The 20,520-nt window shown below is 48.5% G+C and overlaps 1 protein-coding gene across 1 annotated transcript in view; it reads left to right on the top strand.

The window, feature by feature from the left end:
- The first annotated feature begins 717 nt into the window (after window positions 1-717).
- The window catches only part of ELAVL2 (ELAV like RNA binding protein 2), a 102,267-nt gene continuing 82,464 nt past the window's right edge, over window positions 718-20,520 (top strand). Inside the window, exon 1 of the mRNA XM_075136493.1 lies at window positions 718-1,241. The gene's annotated coding sequence lies outside the window, so the exon portion shown is untranslated. The remainder of the gene's footprint in view (window positions 1,242-20,520) is intronic.

Raw genomic sequence — 20,520 nt, 5'->3', positions numbered from 1 at the left:
AAAAAAGAGAAGGCTGCTTTCCCGGCGGCTCTTCACGCGAAGGAATGGTGCACCGAACGCCGCCCCGGGCCGTGCCGTGACGCACCGCCCCGCTCCCACGTGGCTGGCCGAGGAGACACCAGCCGCCGCTTCCCCCGGCAGCTGTCCGCGCTGCCGGAGCAGTGCCCCGCCGCCCTGCGGCGCGGCGTGGGGAGGCAGGCGCGGGGCCGCCGCGCTGTGCCGAGGAGACACGCGTGGCCATGGCCGGGCCCGCCCGCAGACCCCCGCCAGGCCCGCCCGCGCCCGCGGAGGCGGCCCCGCGCGCCGCAACGCAGCCTGAAACGCGGCGCCATGGGGCCTGCCAGAGTGGCGGCGCCCGCGGCCAATGGGCGGCCGTCGCCTCGCCGGGGGCGGGGAGAGTGGGCGGTGGCCGGGCCAATGGGGGCGCGCGGCGCCGCCAGCGGATTGCGTTGCGCCGGGGTGCGGAGACGCTGCCGCGCGTGGCGCCGGGGTAGGCGCGGGGCGGCCGCCGGGCGGGGGTGGGGGGTGGGGGCGCAGCCGCCCGCGGACACACGCCCCCCGCGCGCACCCCACGGCCGCGCCGCCGGGCGCGGCACGCAGACGCACGCACCCCGGCGCGGCGCGGCGCGGCGCGGCGGCAGGCAGGGAGCCGGGCGGCGGGGCTGCTATAAATCTGCGGAGCGGTCCGCCTCCCTGCAAGGCACGGCACGGCACGGCGCGGCTCCGCACCGCACCGCACCGCACGGCGTCCTCCCCCCGCGGCCCCGCGCGCGCTCCGCGATGCAGCAGCTGACTCCGGCGGCGAGCCGCTAGGAAGGGACCGGCAGGCAGGGAGGGAGCGAGAGAGAGAGAGACCGTCTTTTAAATCGCCCTTCCATCCCTCTTCTCTTTGTTCCTTTATTTCTCCCTCCCTCCCCTCTTTTTGTTCGACTGGGTTGCGAAAGGAGGGTAGTCTTGTCACTCTCTCTCTTTTTGAGTTCTCCCTTTTTTATTTTTTAATTTTCCTTTTTTTTTCCTTTTGATTTTTTTTTTTCCCCAGTGTTGGACTGTTGGGGGAGGGGGGGGAGAGGATTTTTTGTTTTGTTTTTGCTTTTGGGTTTTTTTTTTTTTTTGCTTCCTTTTAGAACTGTCCCCAATTTAGCTCTTGTGTGTTGTCTTGAGAGAACTATCCATCTGCCTCTTACTCCTCTTTATTGGGAGAACTGCACCGTTACTTTTTTTTTTAAGCCGAGGAGAGGAAGGTAAGTTGTGGCTTGATTCTTTCCGTCATTGTACGTGTGCGGTGGGGTCCACGCGAACGCCTGAGGTGCATGCCGTGTAGAATTACGTTGATTACCTATGTTTGCTCCGCATTAACACCATTCGTGCCGGCGGCATTGACTGAGGCAGTTCGTGCATATCGCAGCGTGCCCGCCGAGCAGAGTTGCTGGAAGTGTTTGCAGCGTGGGGAAGGCAGCCGCCGAAGCCGGTGGACCACGCCGCGCCCACGCAGGAAGGCGTGCGCATCCCTACCTGTCCTGGCCCAGCTGCAAAGTTCCCCACGCCGCCGCGCCCGCCCCGATCCGCTCCACGTCTCCTTGCGGGGAGTGTCCGAGGGGACGAACCCGCACCCGCGGGCGGAGGGCGGCGTATCGCTTTGAGGAGATAAACCTGCCTTTGCAGATTAGCCGGGATAAGACCCCCCGCGCCTAATTGCATTAGCCGCACGGCCTTTCGTGGCTTTCCTGTGGGGCTGGGAGGAGGTGGCGAGTCACGGCGCACAAAGACGTGGCCGGCCGGAGCAAGAGCGCGCAGCGCGTACCGTCAGCGGGTGCGGAGAGCGGGCGGCGGGGTGAGGAGAGCCGGTGAGCTCTCCCTGGGAGAAGTTGATGACCGTCGCGGGGGGGCCGTGTCTTTTCGTGGGGATGATTAACCCGCTGCGGGAGGAGGCGCGTCCCTTTGTTCGGGGCGTCGGGGCGCTGCGCGGTGCTGCGCGGCGATGCACGGGCGGCGTAGGCGGGGCGGCGTGCGCGGTGCTTGCGCGGCGGCCCTGATCTCTGTCCGTGGTCCTACCGGGGCGGCGGGGGACGCGGCGAGCGGTCCCGGGTGCGCTCGGGGGAAGTTTGCAGCCGGCGACCGCGGCGAGGATCCGAGCGGGGCTCCAGGCAAGGGGACGGACGGGCCGTCCCGTCCTCGGGAGCGTCTCCCGTCCTCTTGCCCTCCGTCCCCGCGGCGATGGGAGGGTCCGGACAGCAGGAGGAGGAGGAGGAGGAAGAGGAGGAGAAGGAGGCGGCGGCCGTGCTAAACGCTGGCGCTGCAGCGTGTGCTCCCGGCAAGGACCGGCCTCGGGCACTGCCATTGTTGTTTAATTTATGCCCAGCACGTTGCTTCCTACCCACCTATTTCACATAAGAAAATAATCAATGTGGGAGCTATACAAGCGGAACAAATTGGTAGTTGGACGTGTTCCGTCAACTCGTTTCCAAGGACCGGTGGTGATGCCGGCGTTGAGACTGTTTATTTTGACTAGTCCTTGCGTGTTGCAGCGCCAGGAGGGCGGAGGGCGCACCAAGCCGTGCGGCCGCCCGGGGATGGGACCCCCCCCACGCGGTGACACCCCATAGAGGCGCTCCCCGCGGGACGAGCAGCGGCGGGCCCGAAGGAGCAGAGCCGCTCTTTCTCGGGGAAGGAGGGCGGGGGCGTCCCCGGGAAACGGGACGGTGCTGTCGCAGCGGCTAGTGCCCGCCGCGGGGGCTCCGAGCCAGCACGGCTGCCCGGAGGGGTCCGCAGAGCGCTTGCTACCGCTGCGCCTCGTCGGACGGGCGGCTCGGGGGTTCGTCCGGCCCGCCGGTCCGGTTTCGGAGAGGAGGCAGCACAGGACCTCCAGGGCTGGGCGCTTTGCAGGGAAAGGCGGCAAGCCGGGGAGATGAGCCAGCACTGCGGGGGCCCTGCCCGCGACGCCGCCCCTGCCCCCGCCAGGGAGGCGACGCCTGAACACCGACGGGAACGGGAAAGGCAAGCGCCCGCCCCCGCCCCATCCTGCTCGGTGCCGCCCGCTGCCGCGCTCCCCCCCCCTCCCCGCCCCAGCCGGCCTCCCAGCCGCCCGCAGGTGCTCGGCGGCGGCCGCGGGGCGGGGCCCGTCCGGCCTCACCGCTGCGGCGGGGAGCGGGGCGGCCGCCGCGGGGTTCCGGCTGGGCCCGGGGGCGCGGCCCCGCGGGCGAGGGGCTTCTTGAGTGGCCGCCGGCGGCGTCACTCAGGCGGCGGCCGCGGGGGCGGGGGCCTTTATCAGCCCGCCACCGCCCCATTGCCCCCTCCTTCCGGCGGGGTGGCTCTGGCTCGAGGGGGTGGCGGTGGCACCGGCACGACCAGAGACAGCGGGTGAGGCGGCCGCGGGGCGCCGCGCAGCCCCCTCGGGGCAGCGGGCCCCCCCCCTCTGCTCCCTACCCCGGGCGGCGGCAGCGGCAGCGGCCACACTCCGCGGGACCTGCCGCCGGCGCCCCCCGCTCCCCCGGGGCAGCGGGCGGAGGCAGCGGGGGTCCTGGGTTAATAAAAGGAGGGTGGGTCGAGGGAGCTGGGAAGGGCGCGGGGGGGGTTGCGGGGGAGCCGTCGGTGCGGTCCCGGCAAAGGTCCTCCACGGGGCACGCGTGGAGGAGAAGCGGACCCGGAGCGGGGCTGCAGCCCGCGCGGGGAGTAAGGGAGGAGGGGCGGCCTGGGCGGGGGGAGGCTGAGTTAGGGGCTGCCGGTGCCTGACCAGGGCCCCCCTGAAAAGGGGTGAGAACCGGCGTGTGCGAAGACCTTCCCCCTCCCCGGTTGTTGCAGGTGACCGGCGGCTCTCCGCTGGTGTCGGCTTGTTGCACTCCCAGCTGCAAACTCCGAGGTGTTTGCGGCGTTACATCAAGAGTTGCTGGCTGTTTTTTTTTTTTTTTTCCTCCGAACGGCTTCTCTCTCTTCCCCTTCCCCCTTTCTGGTGCTAGATGGGCTTCATCGCTTTTTGTTTTACCCTTTAGGATTTTCTGAATGTCTCTCCTGCCCCCTCCCCCATTTCTCATGTGGCGCTAATTGGGCGAGTTTAGCACCTGTTCTCCTGACAAAACATTGCTCAATAAACCCTTTGTTTTGTCTGCAACGTCCCTCTGAATGACTTTCTCCCCCACCTATTCCCTTAGCGTGGCCCTACCACTCGAGCGTGGCTCCCATTCTTCCCGCAAGCTGCACCTCTCTTTCCCTCTTGTTTAGGTCTGACCTTGCGCTAACCGGATTGCTTATGTCTACAATGGTGCATCTGCCGCCTCCTGCCCGCGCCGTCCTGTCTGGCGGGGGAGCTGCCGCCGCCTCAGCCCCGGGGCAGCGCTTGGGCACGGGTGAAGCGGCGCGGGGGCCGTCGCTTGCTGCGGAGGGGTGCTGCGCCTCCCGGGGCGGCTGCAGGCTGCGCCCAGCGTGCGGGGACCCGGCGGCGGAGCAGCGCCCGCGGGTAGGGTCGGCGGGGCTGCGGGGCTCCGTGGCCGGGGGCAGCACTCGCTGCGGTGGAGGGAGGCGCGGTAGCACCGGGCCGAACACGCGGTCCCGACCCGTCTGCGGCGGCTGCCCGGGGAGGTCCCGCCATGCCAGTCGGCGCTGCCGGGGCCGGGGCTCGCCGCGCTGGAGAAGGGAGCCCAGGGGGTGGGGGCTCGGCTGGGTGCACGGCTGGTTTGTCATCTGTTCTGCGTTGTTTCGGGGGTTGCTTCATGCTTACGAGGCAGGGCCTCACGCCGGCTTGGCGTCGGACTGAGGGATCGCCCGGTCACCTCTGATGGTTGCAGGGGCTTTTCCTAGGTTGTGTGTATTGCCCGCCTTCTCCGTGCGACCAGCCGCGGGAAGGTGAGGTCTCCTCGTTCTTGCGTGGAGCGCATGGGGGTGAGGTGGCTTTGTTTCGTCTGCACAGCGCTGGGGGTGAGGTAGCGAGTCCGAGCGGCGAGGCAGCGCAGTATCCCTCTCGCCTCTGTAATCCCCTGCGTACATCCCTTTAAATACAGGTATGATTTGTTGGAATAGTAAAAATGATCTTTATTTTAAAAAGGAAAAAAAACCCGACAAACCGCAAGACAATACCCAACAAAAACTAAATAAAGTAGTCTTACTGTAGTTGATTTAATTGAAGTCTGTAAGACTAAAATATGTTGCTATATTTATGGAGTTTTGAAGACAACTTTGGTCATACGGTTTAGTAGCTACATAGGACTTCAGTGTCTGGTTTTCCTACCAGTGAAATTTGATAAATGCCGATTAATTGAGTATTTCACAACATATGTGTTTGTATTTTCTCGAAAGGTAAAAGGTTCCTGTTTTTTTGTGCTAAAAAACTCCATGCCATTTGATTTTGTTATTTATCTCTGCCTTGGTGGCCAATGTTAAATTAAACGGAGGGAGTCCGGAAAATATTCCAGTGAGGGGGAACCTGTTCTGTTGAGGAAACAGACACCAGGGTATTAGCTAGAGCTTCAGTTTTGCATTTTTCCTTTTAATTTATGGATTCTGAATCCTGAAATTACATTCAGTTTTCATCCTCCCTCTCTTCCCTGGCCTTTTGGAAACGTTGTATTGGTGGTGATAGTTTTGAGAGTGGAGTTTGAATCTGTTTTATAGCTATTATGCATAAATCATGTTGTTTGCAAATACAGAATTGGTAATTCTACATACTATTTAAAAGTGGATATTACTTAATCAGAGAGAAATGTAGATATTTGAAGTTTTTGCTGTGATATATTGAGGGCATTTGCAACTATAGACATGTACAAATGACCTTGAAACTGCTAAGGAATTTTATCACACTTACTAAAATCTGACAAAGCACATCTTTAACACCCCATTCAAATGTCGTATGGCTGTACCTGAACTGATATTTCCGCTCAGCCATAGCTGTCTTAATTTTGTATGTTTTTATTCTGGTGGAGTTCTTGATCCTTTCTGTATGCAGTAGAGATTTTTAATTGCTGTAGTCTTTGCGACGGATACCTCTTTGATATGTTCATATTTGCATAAATTTCTTCCTATTATTGGCCTAATCATACTAGTATAATATTTCTGCATGTAAATTTATTGTGACTTTTCCCATACTCATGTGAACATCAATTTTCATTCTTCTCCCTGGATTCATTTTAAACGCTGTTTTTCAGTGAGAAAGAAAATCCTTTTATCGGGGTGGTTTTTGTTGTCATTGATTTATTTATAGCCTCTTCAAAAATTGTGAACTACCATACTTCAGACTGAGCTGGGTGATCCAGGTGTAGTGAGTTGAAACTGTTCTAAACAGCTGCTAGATCTGGGGTATCTGCTTTAAAAAAAAAAAAAAAGGAGGAAAAGGCTTTCAGGTTATTTCCCAGGTTTCTGGATGGCAATATTCAAACTACAGTGAAGCCCCAGCCTGAATTGTCTTAAAGCCCCTGTAATGCTAAGCTAGATTTTTGGGGAGACAAAGCTAAGCTTGCTTTATTTGGGGACTAAGTAGGAAATAGATGACGTGTGATCTAGTGTTCTAAAAGCCCAAGGAATACTTCAGCTTTTCTGTGTTTCTTAAAATAAGTCAATGCCATTGCAGAGGTGGACTTTGCAGGTAAAAATAGTACAAGGATGCAAGCACAAGCTCCTTCCTAGTAACAGTGATGTTCAAATACTACTTTTATAGCTAAAGCTCTTGCTGTTTCACAACGTGGTGGCTTTTGATTATATTTGTTGCCACTGATGTTCTTCATAGCAATAAAACAATAAAATTGTTACCTAATTGATAAACTCAATTTGTGATGAATATACATTTCAGTCTTGCTTTAAAGCCATCTTTGCTTTTGCTGTAATGCTTTTCTAATAGATGCTAATATCTACAAAGGGTGGTGAATGTTACCAGCTGTTGCTAAGACTTTAAAAGTGAGAGAACGTTGCCTTTGTGCACAGAGCTTCTTTTCCTGACAGTGCCCAAATCAATTGAAAAATCGCAATACTGTCCAGCAGGATTAGCTGATGGTGCTTTGGGTTTTGACATCTGTAGTTCTAATTCTGAAGGAAGCTACTACATGTTTTTTGGTCTGTTGCCTGTGTAAATCTACTTAATTTCACTTACTCAGAAGGATTAGTTCTGGAGAAGCTGGTATAACAGAGTTAGAATTCATAGCTTTCAGCTACTACAACCGGTGGGCCAGATCAAGATGTTTTGTTGCCTAATCCTTGTTGTTGAAATTTAAAAAGTCATCTTGAGTTTCTGGTGGCAAAATAACACAAAGAGGCAGGCTCCTTGATTGATTCCCACTGAGGTTCGGAGAAACTGCCAGTATTGAGCAAGCTGCTTTTGCCCAGTAGGCATTGCTGTTGATTCCTAGCATCTAGTACTTTGCCACTGAGCAACTAAATATCATGCTAAATGTGACAGAAGCTGTGCTTAGAGAACAGCTAATTGTTGGTCTTCCTGGTATTTGGAAGTGCTTGCTGTTTCGCGTAGACTTTTTGGCATACAGCTCAGCAGAAAATACACCTTGGAAAGATGACCTCAGTGAAACACTTGGCTTTAGTAGTCAGTGTTTCTGTAGGGAGTGCAGTTTCTCAGTTTTAAAATGAAGTGAAATAGTTACAAACAGCTTATGGCAGAAATCTTAAGAAAAGTATGCTTTCTCAGAAACTTACTTAAAAATTCTAAACCCACATCAAGTTTTTGAAATAGCTCACAATCTAAATCTGACTTTGCTGGCAAAATATCTGGAGTTCTAGGAATAGTAATTATATAATGACAAAAATTGTAATAGGAAGGTCTTACTTGCATACATTTGAAAAATGCAAATTGCGAACAAGCTAAAGCTTTCCAGATGGAGCTTAAACTAGTGTCACACTGTTTTCTATTCTGTTCGAGCCGCTGTTCCTCGTGGTACTCTAGTACTTAAGCAACAGGGGTTTTCATTTGTTTTGATAGTCATAGTAAGCCTGGACAGAATGCGGGTTTGGAAAAAGCTATTGTTCCCTAATAGAAAGTTGGGATGAGTGTTAGGTGTTCAAATGTCTTAGCAATGCTTCATTATTGCGAGTGCACTAGCCTGGGATCAGAATGAGAATCATTCTAGGCAGTTCTAGGCTTCACTTCAAAAAACACTTGTGGTGCTGATTCTCCATTCCCTCATACGGTCCTGACATCGCTGGTGACTCAGATGGTGCTGCTGCTGATGAGAAACTGCGCAAAAGATGCTTAGGCTAGATGAGGCTGTAAGGCGTTGCAAGAATGAGTATCTTGGTTTGCTGTGTTTAGCAAAAATCAGGTATATCCCAGTAAACCTGCAATGGCTGACCAAATGACTCAGAAGCTAGAAAATACTAAAGTGCTGAGGACACTGTAGGGTGGTCTTAAGGACTCCAGACACTTTCTCTGGTCTTCAGCTGAGTGTAGAGTAGATGTAGAAAAGGTTATAGGCTGGACAGTTACTGAATTGCTAGAGCATAATGTAAAGCATGTATGTGCAGTTTCTTGAATAGGGAAAACTTAAACATTCAAATGCGTTGTAAAACAGTCTACACAGAGATAGGAAGGGCTGTTCAAGGTGTCCTGGAATATTCACTGTGATGTATCCAGCAGCCTTTCTGTAGGTCTGTGCTGGCTGCATTTGCTTTCAGACTCCTCCGAGTGAGTTTAACTGAATAAACTTACGTATTTTTGTGGAATGAAACTGCCCTTGCATGATTGCTGGAGTACTGATGTTCTTCTATAAGTCAAATCTTAATGACAGAAATGAAATTAGTAGGATTTGTTTTACAGAATATATGAACAGAGTTAATTTCTGGGAAATTCAAATAAATATTTGTAGACAAATGCCTTAGTCACTTTAGTGTATAAGGGTTGAGAGAAGGAGATTCAGCTATGGAAATGGAAAAGTAATATAAATTTAACTTCTCTATCAGTAGCGTCCCTCCTTCTTACCCTGCTGATAATATTTTTCAATACTGTTCTTATATATTTTTTCAGAAGTAGAATTGGTCAGAAGTGGTAGTTGGAGTCATCTTCCCTGTGGCTTTTCTTTAGTTGCCTGTTGTTTCTTATTGTATTGATTTGCTGAAGATTTCTGCCATATTACTGAAGTGAGGTAGGAGAGGAGGCAGGAGAAGAAAACAGGCAGATACTCCTTACGCCATTTCCACCTGGCTGAATTGCCAGGATAAGGTAGTGGTTCCAGTGGGTTCTGCAAATATTCAGATATCAAATACCTACATGCCACGGGGCTCAAACATGTGAAAAGGGGCCCTTAGGCTGGCCTTGTCTTTAATTTCAAGGTGAGTAGTGGATACATTCCAAGCATTACCATTCATAGTATCTAAATTGAGTTTGGTAGGGAAAAATGTGTGGTTTTGAAAGTCTTGAATCTAGAGCTGTGTCTCTCTGTATACTGAGATTTGGACAGTCAACCTTTGTGTGCAGGGGGCTGCAGGCATTTGTTTCTAGGTAATGACATGGGAAGCTTGCTGTTAATATACCTTAATGTAGATAAAATCAGCTAAGGATTTCATGGTTATGTCTGTTGTTAATAATGGAACTGTAAAGTGCCTTCAAGAAATGGAGTTCCGTGTTTTAGGCTTGCCGCAATGAATATCAAAAATGAGAAATTAAATACCTAAGTACCAGAAAAAGGGCAAGGGTTTGCCTGCCTAGTGTTTATACTTGGCCTTGTGAGCTTGGCACTTTTTGTTTTGTAAATGTTTGCAGCATGTGATTTTAGCTTCAGTACCAAAGTGGAGTGCTCCTCCACTTCTTATCTGTGATTAACTTCAATATTTTCAGGGTATCTGTGAATGCATTCTTGAAGTTATATCTTCTCCCTTACATGCTGCAGAAACAGCTATGCCTGGACTTAAGCAGCACCTTTGGAGAAGAGTATGCTGAATGGCCAAGTAGCTTTTGATAGGTCATGGAGCCAGTGGGGCACAAATGCACTTGTTTACCTACAAAAATAGTTAAGGTTCCTGCCACACTGCTCCAGGTGACCCTGTGAGAAGTGCATGCAAGGTGGGGAGCTCTGGTCTAGCAAAGGGCTGTTTCTGATGAGGAAGCTGGGTGCAGGAAGAAGTAGGTATTGTGGCTGTCATGGCAGAGGGAAAGATTGTTAGGGGGTGTTTGGACTTCGGAATTTGCTTTGAGCATATACATGCATAGCCATTGTGCTGAAATGGGTAATATGTCACAAGAATGCCTTCACTATGTTCCTATTTTATTTTTGTAATGGAGTCTTTGTTTCAGTGCTGTCCATTTTGTTCGTCCTCTTGAAATGCCGGAAAACTAATGCTCTGACCTCTGTTTTTACTCGTCCGTTAGCATTAAATTTCATGTGCGTCAACCCAGTTTAAAGGCAGAGCAAGAGCTTGGGATTTACTTTTTCTGTATCTAATGTTCATCTCCAGTCTTTAACCAGCAAACATAGCTAGTTAAAGGTAAGAGGTGAACACTATTGCTTGCATGTCATAGTTGATTTAAGAAGAGCTTTTAAATCTTCTAAATTTAAATCTTAAAATTCTAATACCTGTGATAATTGTAATTAAAGATATTATTTTTATCTCTAGTAACATGCTTAAAAAACTTGTCAGACTTCCTGCTGTGGTTCCTTTCTACCCAAATATGCATTAGAAGCTGCTTTCTGTTTCCAAAAGAGGGACAACTAAAGTTGTAACTCTAAAATGTACTGCATGCATGCAGTAGTGAAGAAATTAGTTTATTAATGAGTTTAACTTTTTCATTTTGATGTGCTTACACCTTGAGCTATAACCCGAAATTGAGTTCCTGACCTAAAACTGCTGTTGCTAATCTGGCCAGAGCACCCATTCTGAAAGGTACTGGAAAATTGCTGGCAAAGAGAAGTGCATAAAGTGAGGAAGACTTCAGAAGCTGCTTCTGCATTCAGATAGCTAAACTGTGAAACTTGGCATAGCAATAGGACTTGCCTTGGACTGCATCCATGGCTGAGATGTTGGTAGGCAAGATGAGAATTACAGCTTCATTAACCAACTGAGAGCTGAGTGTTTTTCTGTAACAGTTGAGCAAACTGAAAGAAAATTAAATGGAGTCATGCTTGTCTTTTGATAAAGGCTATTTTTGTAAGGAGAGTGGTTCTTGTAGTGAAATTCCGCTGAACCAGAGTGCAGCTGAAGGATATAAAACTAGCCATCCTGATGGCGACTGAGGCTTTTTTTGTATACAGCTCTGATGATCAAGGATCTCTTCTCTGCTGAAATTATAACTGGGCTGTAGGTTTACCTTTTTTGTGTGGAATATTTCTTGCACAACTCAATGTTTATGAAATGGTTACTCCTTCCACATCTAGTGGAATTCTTGTGGAAGATGTTCTTGCCAATGGCAGATGATATTTAAAGGTCACTTCCAACCCAAACCATTCTGTGAATCTATGATAAAGTGTCTGTAAGGGGGGCTTTCTTTTGGAGTCGGGTAACATTAGGAGAAATGTAGATTCCATTATTAATTTTTGGGTTTGATAATCTACTCTTTCAGAAATAGCTATTACAAAAGGAGTAGATACTGTAGACTTTTGCTGTGGCAAAAGTACAACCTGTTTTTCTTTTGCGAATATGGCCCTTTTTGATCTTTAGAAATACTGCATATGTGTAACCAGGTGAAGTAAGGATTACCTGTTTTGAAACACATTTAGATGTTTTGAAACAAGGGATGTCAATGTTCCTTAAGAAATGCTGAGTCAAGTTGCCCGTCTTTGGTGTGAATTGCATAGAATGATCAAATGCACCAAGTTTCCTGTTTGAAGCAATGCATAAGAACAGAAAATGAGTTGATAGTTTTTTTAAGAACAGTTTCCTTTTCTGACTTAAATTAACGGTACAGTATCAGATTTAACTTACACTTCTGTGTATCAGTCTCACATAATCTTGGTATGTACTGTCAGAGTGCGCAAAATCAGGGACCTAATTTTAGTGGCTGTTCCTAGTACTTGCTCAAATACTCTAGTACTGAAAATTAATGACCATAATTGTAACTGTCCTCCTGTTTGTTAAATTGGGTTGACTTGCCCTTTTAAAAACTGATTTATATATCTTTTCGTGATTTGCTTACCTAAGAAGGCTGTGCTGCTTTTATCTGTATACATCTGAAAACTCTCGCTATTAGGAAGAGCTGTAGGCATGTGATTTTAATCATATGTTTAGTCCAAATTAAGATAACTGTGAGTAAATTCCCATCAAATGCAGTACATGTATGCAGGATTTTCCACTGACCTACATAAATGGATATGAAATGGTACACTCAGGTACAGTATGATGTAGACAACATCTAATACTATCCCGGCAGCTTTGAACACTTGATTGCGGATGGTAGGTGTTTGTCATGTGTAATGTGTATGGACTGAAGGATTATTTAATCCTCAGTAGAAAAATACTGAAGTTGTACAACAGGATTTATATGGGAATAGGAGCATTAATATCTTGAAACATAAAAGTATTTGAAGTATTGTGGATGTAGCAAAGAGGTGAAGATGCCTTTCATATTCAAATGCAAGATGAATAGTTTGAGCAGTGTCTGTGATGCAAATTTGAGAACTTGTAAAGCTGATCAGTCTCTTGGGACATCTGTTAAGGTATGCCTGACTCCATGTAACTTGTAGTGCTCTTTAAAAATGCAGCAGGCAGTGGGTATAGCTCATGAGTCCTTAGCTTCCAGATGTGCCCTTCCTTCTGGTACGTGTCAGTTCTGTTTTTTCTTTCTGACCTGAGGAAGATGATGAGCTTACTTGCATGCTTACAACACTACAATCTTAAGTCAGTGACAACCTCCAAATCAAAACTTTGGTGACATAATCATGCTTTCATGCTAAACATCTAAAAAAGTTTGCTTGAAGGCTTATGCTACTTGGTCTACTTACTACAGAGGTTCTCAAAGAGGTTTGCCCTGCTTTGACTTGAAGGTGGATGGGCAAACATGGAAGATTTTTTTTTCTTAATCCTAGATGGTAATTTTTTTGTAGTTCCTAAGTTTGGCCAGGGAAGTTACACACTATATCTCTTAACTTGAAGAGTTATTTTTCACAGCTTCTTGAACCAAAAGAAGTGTCAGACCAGGCTTTCTGCTACTGGCTCAAAAAAAGTGTTCCTTGAAGAGCAGTTTCCCACAGGTGGCTCTTCTGTACCAGGTAACCTTAGCTGAGAGCCCTGAGCCTTCCTTGCTGCTGCTAGCTGTTGTTCAAAAATGGATGCTTTGTGTGTAGCACAAAACTAGATGGGACTAAATGGTGAGAAACTATTCTCATAGCAGAGGGATCTCTATGCCCAGCTCCCTGCATAGATAGTTTATGAAGCAGACTGCTTCCTTGCTTATTCTTCTATGGGGATTTCTAAAAGTAGTTTTTCCCCTCCTGTTACACTTCCCCCACTTCCAGCAAAATAAGTCCTCCATGTGTCTCCATCTGAAGCTTGAGGGGTGAAGTTGATTTTGGTGAGCTTGGACATGCCTTGCTTTTTACCAGCTGGTGCCGGATCCCATAGAGGCTGTTTGGTGAAGCCAGTGTCTTGCAGGAGTGGAGGCAGGTGGAGGCCCCTGGGGCCTGCCCTGGTGTTTTGGGAGATGCTGAAGGAGTGACTGGGCTCGTCTGGGCTTGAGGAGGCAGGGGAAAGAAGATCCCATACCAGGGGCGACGGATCTCACTTCCCTGAGCAGTTGAGGGCAAAATGATCTATTTCAGTCTCTCTATAAGGAGTTTGAAGCTTGGAGCCAAAGTAGCATGGGGAAAGTAAACTTTGTCCGGCAGTTTCTCCTGCTGCATGTCAGTGGAGGACTTCACATGGTTGTAGGCACCCAGATGGGGTGCTTCACCCCAGGAAAATACTTCTGTTACTACTTACGTGGCCCTGTGCTGGCTGAGAAATTGGAGCGTTGTCTGAAGTCTCAGCACTTTCCATAAATTGCTGCTGTTCTTCTGAACTCCCCAGATTTTGCCAGGAAACTTGAAGTAAGGCTTTGAGGAGGGCTCCCTCCTCTTTCTCCATCTAGGAGCTTCCTAGTTGGGCAGTGCTGATCTGTGTCTGGACTTGGTCGAGAGCTGGCTGCCTAACTTTCCCTCGGTGGAGCGGTAGCTTGCCGTGTTGGGTGTCCAAGGCAGGGTTTTGCGGCAGGGCGAGCTCCCTGGGAGGAGGTCTGGGGCTGCCCGTACCAGACACGGCCGGTTCCAGCCAGGTCTGCTGCAAGACCCAGCCAAGCCTGTCGGGGGAGTCTCCCATGGTGCCTTCATGAAAACCGACTTAAGAAAGGACAAAATTATGCACAGGTGGAGGCGAATGAGGGGAACAAAGCCTGAGGAAACAGCCTGGCGAGCACCAAGGTCGGAGGCAGGTAGGAGGAGGTGGTGCAGCTGGCCCAGGGCAGCCATGGCCCTGCAGCCTGGGGAGGAGACCACAGTGGAGCAGGCCCTTCCCTGCAGCCCATGGAGAGGACCGTGCTGGAGCAGAGGCACGCATGGCAGCCCGTGGAGGACCTCGAGCCTTAGCAGGTGGATATTTCCTGAAGGAGCTGCTGGCTGTGGAGGGCCTAGCTGGAGCAGGGGAAAAGTGTCTCTGTAAACCCCTATCCTCCTTGACCTCACTGCGGGGGGGTGGGGAGGAGGCAGAGGAGTTGGGAATGAAGGATTGAAATTGAGCCAGGGAAGATGGGGGTGGAGGCGAGGGGAAGGTGTTTTAATTTTGTTTTTGTTTGTCACCAGCTGAATCCATTTTAATTGGCAATACACTAATTTTCCTCAAGTTGAGTCCATTTTGCCCATGACACTAATTGGTAAGTGACTTCCTTGTCTCTTTCTTGACCCATGAGCTTTCTCATCCTGTTTTCTCCCCCAGTCCTGTTGGAGGCCGGGCAGGTGTCTGGCAAACCCACCACGCAGGTCAGTGGCTCAGTCTGTGTCAGAGGGCAGTGAATCTCTGAAAAGCAGGCAGTGTACCAGTGGCCAGACATAGTTGGCTAAGCAGAAGGATTTGTAAGGGTGAAGATGGCTGTGCTGTGTGTTAAAAGGCTTCCGAATTTAGGTATGTCTGCTCTAATGTTTGTGTGCCTTTGACATGTGGCTTCTCTAAACTCTGTCACCTAGTTAACAAGGAATAAGCAGGCTTTAAAGTGGCCCAGGAATGCGCATCCAGGGTATTACTAGTGAAAGGCTTTGTATTTTCTTCTATACTTCCAAGTTGTGCTTGCAGGAAGAGATGGTTGCTGTGTGTAAGTATTGTAGGTCCCCAGGCAGGATAGCTGCTGGATGCATTTCTCTGAGTACCTGACCTGACAACAGATTTTTGTCTTCATTCATGCTGGCATTTGATGAAGTTTTTAAATGTTTGTGGAACAGATATTCCTGTCAGATCAGGTATTCCTGACAGCCACAGATCCTGTTCTTCCCAAGAGGGAGTCAAAAGCTGGAGGTTTTCTTAATTTTTAGGTGGGGAATAGTTGCATGGCATATGACTTCCTCCATTCTTCTTTTGTTTTCTAAACAAAGAAATCAGCTGTTGAAGTTGGTCCTACCACCTGTCTGTGGTCTAGGCAACTGTTGTTAATGTCTTGTGTTCACTGCCATGATTAAAGATACGCAGTCACCCTTCCTCAGCAGTGACAGACCTTAAATTGTCTCTCTCTGCTAAGTCTTTGTCCCTTCTTTCGAGCAGTGAAAGAGTTAGGGTATTAGTGTTGGTGTTAGGTGGTATACTCAGATGCATAGTAATTGCAACTTTGATTTGCTGGTCAGTCCCCCTTAACAAGTGGCTGGGTGTTAAACCTTGTCTGCTGAATTGTCTTTGCTTTTTAGCCAGTGATAAACTGGTGGTCAGTTCGCATTGCTATCCTGTGTCCTGTTTTTCAGTATCCATAGTAAATGAATGAACGATGATCTGAATCCACAGTGTCAGTGCAGAACCATAATAACTACGAGTGTATACAAGTAGGGGCTGATGGTAGTGGTCAGAGATTGACTTTAGTGAGGTGCAGGGCATCTGCCTTACTGATATGCTGTTGTGAGAGGGTCATTGCTGTCAGATATCTGTGATTCAGGATGCTCTAGAGGGCTTGGTGAGGCTCGTCCAGCTCCTGGACAATTGCCCACTGCTTGCCGCTTATCCCTGTGGGCAACAGAGACAGCCAAGGGAAGACTGAAGTAAATCAAGTGGACCACAGAGGTCTGGGAGTGCAAGCAAAGGACATGGGAGCTCTGGAGGAGGTCTTCTCAATCCTACAGTCGACGGGTAAGAGTTTTGGTGGAAGCAAATGCTATTTGACAGGTAAAAAATGGCTTTGGCTAGTGTTGCGTAGAGTATTTTGCCTCTTATGACAGTGTGTCCCTCTTTGAGGTACAAGGACTGAGTGAGAGATGTGGGACAGCTGACTAAGGCAAGAGCATCTTTGCTGAAGGGTTTGCCAACCTGGGGAGAAGGACTTTAAACTAGGTATGGCGGGTGGGGTGGGTGGGTGTGGGCAGTAGTAATAGCGTAAGTGAGGAGAATGGAGGTTAGGACTCTAAATATGGGCAGTGTTACAGGAATGAGAGAGCCCTTGGGAAGTATAAAACAGGCCAGAAGAAAGCCCACTTTGAGTGCCTGGACACAAGTGTGTGCCCAGGTGACAAGCAGTGGGAGGCAGAGGTCTTTGTGTAGGTCAGAGCTGTGGGACTGCTGGAGGAACTGAGATGTGGTGGGACTGATGTGACTGCTGTCCAGTGATGGGGGTATACAGGCCTTCTTGGAAAGAGAGGGAAGAACAGTCTGTCCTTTATCTGGAAGAGCAGCTCAGATGCATAGAGCTCTTCTAGCACTTAAGAAGATGAATAGTCATATCAGGCTTGGTTGTACAGGAAACTCATGACTGAGTTGCGATGCAAAAACAGAGGCATATAGGGGATGGCAGTGAGGACAAGACATAAAGGAGGAGCACTGCCAATGAATAAAGGGATGGTGTTAGAAAAGCTAGAACTCAGCTACCATTGGTGAAGGACGTAAGGGGCAACAAGATGGGTTTGTACCAATAATGTAGCAGCAGAAGAATAAAAAAAGGAGATTGGGCTTGCTGCTGAATGGAGTGGATGATTTACTGACAGCAGACAGACAAGGCTGTAAGGTGCCCAGGGCTTTTATTGCCTCAGTCTTCACTGACAGGGTCTCCTGAGCTCTTTCTGGAGAGGGTGCAAGGAGGAGAAGAGCTGCTGGGAGTAGAAGTCTGGGATCTCTTGAGAAATCTCAACTGTTTCAGGTCCATGGGTCTGAGAGTATTGAGAGAATTGTCTGCTGTCGTGGTGAGGCCACTAATATTTTTGGCAGATCAAGAAGGTTCCTGATGACTAGAGAAAAGCAAGTTTTGCTGCCATGAAAAGTGAGTACAGTAGGGATTATATGGGGAGCCTCGGTACAGTCCCTGAGAAAATTATTGTGTGAGTTGTCTTTAAAGTCATTTCTGTGCAAGTTAAAACAAAGGTGATTGGAAGTAGCCAGTGTTGATTTACCAAGGGTAAATTGTAGTGGAACAGACTATCTTTGAAATTAATAGGTCTGAGGATGAGAAGAAGAGTGATAGATGTCATCTACATTGAGTTGAGCATGACTCTGTGTGGTTTCCCACAGAATCTTTGTAATAACTTTGGGATATGAAGGTTTAGGTGGGTGGACAAATAAATAAATGGAAAACTGGTAGGATTTGAGAGCTTGAAGTTCAGCGGTGAAAACTTCATGGAGGTCTTCCTGGAGGCTTCTTACAAGTGGAGGTCTTGGGGACTCTGCCACCTACTGCATTTACTGTTTTCTTCAGTGACCTGGGGAAAGGGAGTGGGCAGTGAGCTGAGTAGGCCAGGGAGGCTGGAGATAAGGGAAAGCTTTTCCCCCACAAGTACAGCTGGACAGTGGGCCTGGGGTCCAGAAAGATGGTTCTGTCTCCCTCCTTGGAGGGTTTCTGGCCCATACAGGATAAAGCCCTGGGCAACCTGGTCTGACCGCTGGGCTGAGTCTGCTCTGGGTGGGGAGTCAGACTGGAGACCTCCTGAAGCTCCTGCTGGCCTGAATGGCTCTGATCTGTCTACTCTTTCGCCTATGAAATGCATTTATTGGACAGAGAACTGAGGCATGGCGGGGTCCTTTGGTTTGAGTCTTACAGAAAGAAGAAACAAACTCAACTCTAGTAAACAAAGCCCTTGTTTTCATAGTGTGGTTGGAAGATCTTTTTTCGGGGGGTAGCTTTGACTTGCTGTATCTGACCTAAAAAACTTGACTTATATTGGAGGGACAGACTGGTGTAGGTAGAAGATGTCAAGATCAGATTCTGCTTTGTCATGTGTGCTCTTTAAGAGGTCACTGGTTTGGAAGATGTGCTGTAGCTTTCAGCTTCGTGTGACGTAAGCTTTATGTAGAGAAGAAGCTGACAAACCCAAACTGGAATATTTCAGTAATGAGAAATGCCAGCACAGTATGAAACCACTGGCTGTTCTTAAATGGGTGCCTTTTAAGGTGAAATTGAGTCCTTTGCACTGTTTAACGGTTGTAATAATACTTTGACACTCTCTCCCTGTCCTTTCCTTCAGGCTGTAGGTATTTGGGATAGCAGTTAGACACTTAGTATTGTGGGCAGCTGCCCTTATGAGTCTACTTTATGCTTAATGCATATCGTCAATAAACAGTTTTTCCCCAAGCTTTTTCATGAATAGTAGTAGAGCCAAATGTTTACTGATTCTGAGGAGCTGTGTGGTATTGTTCTTTTGAGAGGAAAGAATTTAGTTGTCTCTTCCTCTGTGTAAGTTGACCTATTCAGAGAATAAATAGTGATCTGTCTGAACTTGTTTTCCTGATGGGGATCAGCCTAGAGGCAAACAGGCTCCATATTTACATTTTAAGTAGTCTTCAGAGCCCTCTTGGAGCTAAAAGGATGCACCTCTGCATGAACCAGTCTTGAGAGCAGTGACTGTCAGAAGTCTTTTCTAGAAATCCCTAAGGGAGTTCTGGGCCAAATGAGGATCCTTTGACAGCTGGCATGTTCAGCGTGGGGATGTTAGTGATGCTTTCTCTGGGTAAGAAGTGAGCTGTAATGAGAGAGCTACTGGCCAATGCTGACCCAATCTGCCTGTGCCAAGTAGAAGCTATTCAGAGTTGTTGCTTGTATATCAGTTTAAGTATGGAGTTTGGCTTTTTTTGAGAATATTAATACTGATTCAGATGGCAAATGGGGTTTTAGGCACACTTCTAGGATAGCTTGGCCAGTTTTAGGCTTTTTCAGAGGCAGATCATCCAGAGTCCTATGGATCAGGGTAACTTGGTGTGGGCAATATCCATCTTTGTTGGAACAGTCTTTGGTGCAGTAAGAGAGGAAATGTGGCTTGAGAAGAAACGAAAAATGGAAAGATGTGGCTAATGAATCAGAAGACTGAAGATGATCTTAGTAAACCTCTTCATGCAGCAACATAATGTAAGTCTGGTTTATTTTATAGCGTGTTAGACTTGGACATCCCTGTTCTTCCAGAGGTAACTTTTGCTGCTTTTCCAGCTTCCTGATTTGTGGAAGTGACTGTGGCATCGTATAGTTAAATGGTAACTTAAATAGGGGAGGCAAAGGACTAGCTGCTCTTCTGTGCTTTTGTGCAATAGAGGGACCTCTGTATAGCAAATCAAAAATGTAAAAGCTTTGTCTCTAACCACTTACTTTTGACAATAATGCTTCTTGCATGTAGTTCTGCTCCTGGTTATGAGCTGGTAATGTTGCAGAAGAGGCATCTGTAAGCAGCATGACTCTTCTGCAATTAGCAGTATGTGACCAGCTGGTCACAACTTGTTCTTATCAACTTGTCCATTTTTCTGTGTTATATAATACTGGGTGATCTCAGGAGGATTAGGATGCAAAGATGCAGTGAACTCTGCTGAGCGTGAAAGGCAATGGTGGCAGAGGTGGAGGGAGGGATCGTAAGTAGTTGAGGTATTGCATCTGGCTCAGATATTTTAACAACAGCTAGCTGTCCTTGTTCTGTGTTTACTTCACTTTGCTGCAAAAAATATTTAACTTGCAGTATGATGTGGACAATTTTCTTAGGACTTGGAGGTAGGAAGGAACTGGATACATGTTTAAGCAGTCTTTCCCAGTGTCTTCTGTGGGACCAAGAGTAGTGGTCATGAAAACCAGGTGACTACTTGGAGGATTATGGAGAATTGGAAAACATGACTATTTTAGAGTGAATGGCTAATGATTGTGCTTCAGCTTCTTTGCCTTGATGCTGACGTGTTCTGCACTGCCTGCCGTCCTTCGAGTGCAATGCATACCTCATGTGAGTGGCCTCTAAAGGCATTTAAAAATAAGGATCTTAAACTGCACTTCGCATTCCACCTCATGGCCATTCATTCCAATTAGCAGTTGGGATTGTTGATGCAGATCAAAACCAAAATGGTTGCTGTTTTCTACAGTCATGTTACCTCTTCAAACCCAAAAGATAGCTCTTAAAAGATGAACAAGAAATTGTTCTCCTTAAATGGCAGAAGATAAGTGGATCTAAAACTGCTCATGTGGGACTGCAAGTAACTAGTCATTGTGGT

Source organism: Calonectris borealis, chromosome Z (genome assembly GCF_964195595.1).
Source record: "Calonectris borealis chromosome Z, bCalBor7.hap1.2, whole genome shotgun sequence".
In the NCBI taxonomy this organism is placed as follows: domain Eukaryota; kingdom Metazoa; phylum Chordata; class Aves; order Procellariiformes; family Procellariidae; genus Calonectris; species Calonectris borealis.
This window is presented reverse-complemented; position numbering and strand designations above follow the sequence as displayed.